This window comes from Strix uralensis, chromosome 3 (genome assembly GCF_047716275.1).
Source record: "Strix uralensis isolate ZFMK-TIS-50842 chromosome 3, bStrUra1, whole genome shotgun sequence".
In the NCBI taxonomy this organism is placed as follows: domain Eukaryota; kingdom Metazoa; phylum Chordata; class Aves; order Strigiformes; family Strigidae; genus Strix; species Strix uralensis.
Genome location: NC_133974.1, coordinates 75,208,275 through 75,214,274, shown reverse-complemented (window position 1 = coordinate 75,214,274; position 6,000 = coordinate 75,208,275).

Below are 6,000 nucleotides of genomic sequence, written 5' to 3'. Positions count from 1 at the left end.
GCGGGGGGAGGCGGGCACGGGGATGCGCGCGCACCCGCCCTGGCCCGGCCGGCGGCCAATGGGCTCTGAGGAAGGTGACAGTTGTCCCCGCCCCCCCCGCCGGCGGAAAAAGCAACGGGTGGCGCAGGCGCAGACGTTGCCCCGGGGCGAGGGGGCGGGGAAAAGGCCGTTCGCCCTCAGTGGGGCGTGGCTGAAGGGGGACCGGAACGAGGCTGCAGCGGGATTGGCGGCGGGCGCAGGGGCGGTGTGGCGGGTCCGTGTGGCGGGTCCGTGTGTCAGCCCGAGGCCGCGGGGTCGGTCCGTCTCTTCTAAGCAAAGCCTTCCGACGGAGTGAAGCGGGCGGGGCGGGAAGGGTGCGGGTTACGCCCCTGAAGAACGAGGCTGGAGGGTCTTGGGTAGGTGAAAACCTCACACGGGCTTTGTGGGGCGTTTCAAGTCTCTACTCAGGTGTTCGTGTGAGGGGTGATGGAAGAAAGTCCACCTGGGGGGAAACTACTGAAAGCCTTTTGTCTCGAGTGACTTTAAGCACAAGTACTTGCACCAGCAGTGCTCACATTGCTTTAAAAAGTTTTACTGGGTTTAGAAACCCGTAGAGCAGAGAAGGTGCTGTCTTGTTTCCGTGGCCAATCACACATGGGAAAAGGTGACTCTGAGAAATGATTTCTCAAAATAGTGGTGATGGTGGAAACCTTGATGCAATCCATGAGGTGAAGCACTGAGAGAAAAGAGAGGCACCCAAAGGTCTGTTAAGTCATGTGACAAGAGTGATTTAAAAGTGGATTTCTGGGCAATTAACAGTGCAAAAAGGCAAAATTAGTCCAATGAATTTTTAATGAAAAATACCGTGTCAGTTAAAACTATGAAAACATTTATCTTCTTGTGAAATACGCAGATCCACACTGGGGACTTAAAAGAGCTGTAAATACAGAAATTGGAAGGCCATTTACAATAAGAAGGTGGTAGTTTTTTCATACAGCAATCCTTTCAACCATTTGTTAGTCTTTACAAATAAATTAATTACTTGTCCGTGTCTAATTTTCCACCATTTTCAGCCCTTTTGGAAGTGTAAGGCTCCTGTGGGTTCAGTGGAGCCACTCAAAACTGTGGTGTACATTAGAGAAAGGAGCCTTCAGAGTGTTGGCCCTTATGCCGTGGTGGTTTGCCTGGTTTAATTTACAGTGTTTAGTTTGCTACGTGAGCATTTGGCATTCCTATATGAAAAATCACTCAAAAATCATCACTCAGTCCTATGTTACAACAGTAAATTACTGCAGAACAGAGACAAAAGGGAAGGCACTCTCGTGTACACTGGTAATGGGAATAATAGCGACCAAAGGGATGAAGAGTGAGCAAACTTTTTCATGGGGAGGCTCCTGGGCCTGCGGCTCGGTGGGCCTGTGGCTGGCAGGGCTGTGGGGAGCTGGAGACCGTCCCTGCTGTGGCATTGCTGGGACAGCAGCTGACAGCTCCAGGGGCTGATGCGGGGTGCTGGGCCGTGGGGGAGCACCAGGGGCAGGGACAGTCAGGGCTGGTGGTGCCCTGAGGATGCTGATGCTGGTGAGTATTTGCTGGTGCTGCAAGCACAGCTTTACTGCTAGCAAGTTTTCTGGTGACTGTATGAAGAAATTGTTGGGGAGGTGGCAAAAAAGCCAGTTTTGCTCGAAGTAGGAAGAAGGTCCTATTAGTTCAAAAAGCTTAAGGCCAGACCCAGATCACCCTGGGGCATCTCACCACAGGTCCCCGTGCTATGATCCCACCCCGGTGGTCCACGCCTCTGGGTGTGCTGTGTCCTGGCACACCAGGTCTGCGCGTTACAGCCTGCGCTGCCAAGCTGGTGGCTTGGGGTTGCCTTGGGAAGCTTTCTGTCTTCCTCCTAACGAGAAGGTCTTATTAAAAGATCCTCATCCTTTTTTTAATGGAGGCCTTTTATTTCTGGATGTGCCTTTTGGGATATAGCTGTTGACTCAGTAAGATAGTGAGCAGCTGAAATTATGTACATCTCTAGGAATTTATGAAGCTACCATGTTTCACTCCCACCTCCTGGCATGCAGCCATATGCCTGGGTAGGCAGCTCCCTTTAAAGGGATGACACCCAGGTTCATGTTGCAAGATGTGAACATCAGATTTTACCATCCTGAACTGGCTTTCTTGATGACAGGAGTCAGTGCAGACAGAGGACTACAACTCCTGTCATGGTTACTGAGGAGAGGGGGTCATAAAAGTGGTATGCTGTCAGTCTGAAGCAGCATCGTTTCCCCCCATGTGGGGCCTCAAATGTGGGGCTCTTCATGCAAGTGTCCTGCACCTACTGTTGACCTGATGCTGTGAGAAAGGCCCACCAGCGACTGCTGCTCATCCTTCTCCACTTGAAGCCTGGGCTCTACCAGCAATGGGAAACAGGAAAGAAAAGGGAAGTCTGCCAGGAGGAACAATCCCCCTTGCCTGCAGTGTCTAACCACGAGTACTGGGGAATATAGACTTCACCTAGTCCATTGTGGATTGCTTGCCTTTTTATTTTGGCTTTGGATGGCTCTGAAGACAGGTCTCTGCTGTAAAGTTTCCCCAGGAATACTAGCACCCATGGCAATGCATTGCATGACTGTCCAATTATTGTGATGAGATACTCAAGAGGTATGTCAGGCCAGTGACTTTATAAAGGGTATGGAGCGCTCATCACAGACATATGTGAAATGGGGCGAAACACAAAAGGTTTCTAGATTCTTGTCATGCTGAAGGTCAGTCCTGCTTAAATGCAGACTGGGCACAGCTCCTTCCAAAAGGCCTTAGATACAATACAGGCTGTGCCCCTTGCCCAGGAACTAGCCTGTATCCAGTGGCATGACTGATAGAGGCTACACAGGTGTAGCCTGAAAGGCTCCCTCTAAGGATCCATAATTGCTGTCAAATCTGATCCTAAGGTTAGTAATAGAAAACAGCTTTATTAATGTCCTGGGATCTACAACTAGCAACAAAGCTAGCAAGGAACACTGTGGTCTACTACCTCATTATAAATCTGTAAATCCTGCTTAAATGTGATGGATCTACCCCGACAACAACTTACAGTTTTCCAGTTCAGAACTGTGAGCCTCCCAAAAGCTCTTTGTGAGAGTGACTATTCTGAATTTCTGAAGGAGCGCTAAACTTTTGGCACAGGCTCCACCCACTTCTGAATCTAGTAGCTGATGAATCATCGAGAGAAATTTTCCCGATCTCCTTCAAACTGAAAAACACATTACAGATGTCATATTCTATCAGGAACTATCTTATCTAGCCCGTACCCTAGCTTCCCCAGGAACTGGTGACCATCAAAACATTAGCCCTTTCCCACTAAAAGCCTGAAGAACACTTTTTTGACTCAGGCTTCTCCAATACAAATACATGGCAGCACAAAAAAGAACAGACAAAAGTGACTGAACCAAAACATTACTTCGCATATCCTCCTGCGGGAAAAGAATGAAAGAAAAACACATGACAGATGGTAATCAAATCACTCACCCATTAGAAACTGCTCCAACAGCATACACTTCAAGAATCCATATAGAAATAGCAGACAGCAATCCATGCTTCAGCGAGCTCTGTTCACAGGCTAAGGATGGTGAATCTCTTAATAAATCCTTGTCTTTTAGTTAACTTTCGTATTTCTGTATTGCGCATGCCTTCTATTTAACCATTTCTTCTTCAGGGTTGTAATTTGTGCTTTCTTTGGGAGTGATGGTGTTTTTTTAAGACTTTTAATGTAAAGGACTTGTGAAAATGAATTTTATTTTCTCATCTGGATGTCATAAAAATAAATAAGCAAGATAGGAACCTTTCTGCTTTCAGAAGAGGGGAGAATAAAATGGCACCAGGAGGATGCCTGTTCTGCATAATGATTTCTGTCTGAGCCTCTCTTTTTCTCTCACCCCCATTCTGTAGGAAAAATCTTCCTTAGTTCTCAGGATAAATGAGCTGTATTTTGAAATAAGGGTCAAGAGCAGGTGGAAGAATGCCCATTTCTATTCAGCAGCTAATGACTAAGGATCCTAGTGATTAGTACCTAGTAATTTCCCTCCCATTCTAAAGAACTTGAATGCATGAAAGAAGATAATTGCAATTTAATTTAACAAAATAGAAAGGAACAGTATAAAGAGAAGAGAATATGACATAAAATGAGACCATGTGTTTTTTTTGACCACACTTGAGAACATATCCTCACTTGCCTATGGATAAAAATTCCCCTTTGCTCTCAGTAGCAACTCTTAAATACCAGAAAGAGTAAGCAAATAAAAGCAGGAGATATGCTACTTTGCAAAGGGTTTCTTTTTTTGAGGGAGGATGGAGAAGAGAAAACAGCATGTTAGTAGACTGGTATTTTAGAGTCCTTTCCACCGATATTTTAGCTGCAAATGTAAGCAGAAGTTTTCTAAAGAAAATGAAAATTGTATTTGTCTCCAGATTGGTTCTTGTGGCAGGAAATGTGAACGGTTGCAGCAACAGAATAGAACTGAGGGCAGATAGATTATATTCCCGGCACTACAATGATTATACATTGTGCTGAAGAGCTGAGCATCTGTGTACCTCAGCAAACTAGGTAGAAAACCACTCACTGTGTTAATCGGTTAGTTAACTAGTAGGAAAAATCTTTTGAGTTCTGTAGATAAAAATCACCATGGGATAGACATGAAAAGATAGACCCCGGCAGAGGCATAATATGGCTCCAGTCTACTGCAGATGAATAAACTCATGGTCAGTCTCCTGAGCCCTGGTAGGAAATTATGTTTGTAGGTTCAGTTCTACCCAACTTCCTTAGCGTTTGGTGTTTTAAAATAATTTAGCTATCATAGTGGGACTTTTAAACTGTTACCATATAATTGCTACCATTCACAGTGCATAATACTGCTTCAGACAAAAGAGTAGAAGATTTAAATATTTTTCAGAGAGCTACAAAGAGCATTTTTGTGTGCCAAAAGCAATCATGTAAGCCAGTAGGCTAACTCTTCGGCACACAGGGAACAATACCATGGAGCCACGGGATGGCAAGCCTCTCTTTTTTCACTTCTTCAGGGCTTCAGTTCTGTTTCTTCAAAATAGGGAAGTTCAATATATGACTTGTGCCTTTCTGCCTCTTAACACAGCATCTCCTGAAGGAAGCTATCTACACCCCAGTCTTCAGGCCATCTGTCTCAGCTCACGTGTATGCACAATTCTTATACACCCTTGTCCATCTGCCACTCAGCTGAGCTACGTGCTGGTTTTGTGAAAACCAGGTGATACACCTGACCTCAGGACTGACAATAGCAGCTGATCAGTCACTGGTGGGAGTTAAGCCCATCTCCCTTTTTCCAAGAGAAAAGGACAGTTAAAAAGACTACCTAAATATAGAGCAGAAAAAAAAATAACCATGTCATTGCATCTAGGACATCGTCTAGAGTTACTATGTAGGATTTGGAATCCAGTTCTTGGAGTTATTTAATAAAATAAGGTGTTTTCATTGCTTTAATATTGTTTTTATGAGCCTCTTTTTTTTTTTTTTTTTTTTTTTTTTTTTTTTTTAGAGCAAAAATGTGTAAAGGATAAGTTTCTGAGAAAAAGCAGGCCCTCTAATAAACCTGGAATTAAGTAAATAAAATGTTTCTTATAAAATCAGTAAAAGCTTTTGGAAATTTAGGCTCAAAATATAGACGTTTATAACATAATGCATGGCACAGTGGTTTGGAGGAGAACTGAAGGACAGTCACAAAAGATATTTCAGACATATTTCAGATATTTCAGACATGATCTATTAGAGATACCTTTCTTGGTGGTGAAAAATCTATTTTCACATTCTGGCAAGAGAAGATTTGAATTCATAGCTGCCTCTCTAATATAAAAATTAAGCAAAGCAAAACTTCATGCAGAATTATTATATGTGGTTCGCACTATGGATAAAAAGGCAATTTGAACTGAAATTGAAACAAAAATGTGCAGTCTTCTGGGACAATTTTCTTCTGGCCACTTTCCTCATAAAGAAGTGAGAAGCAG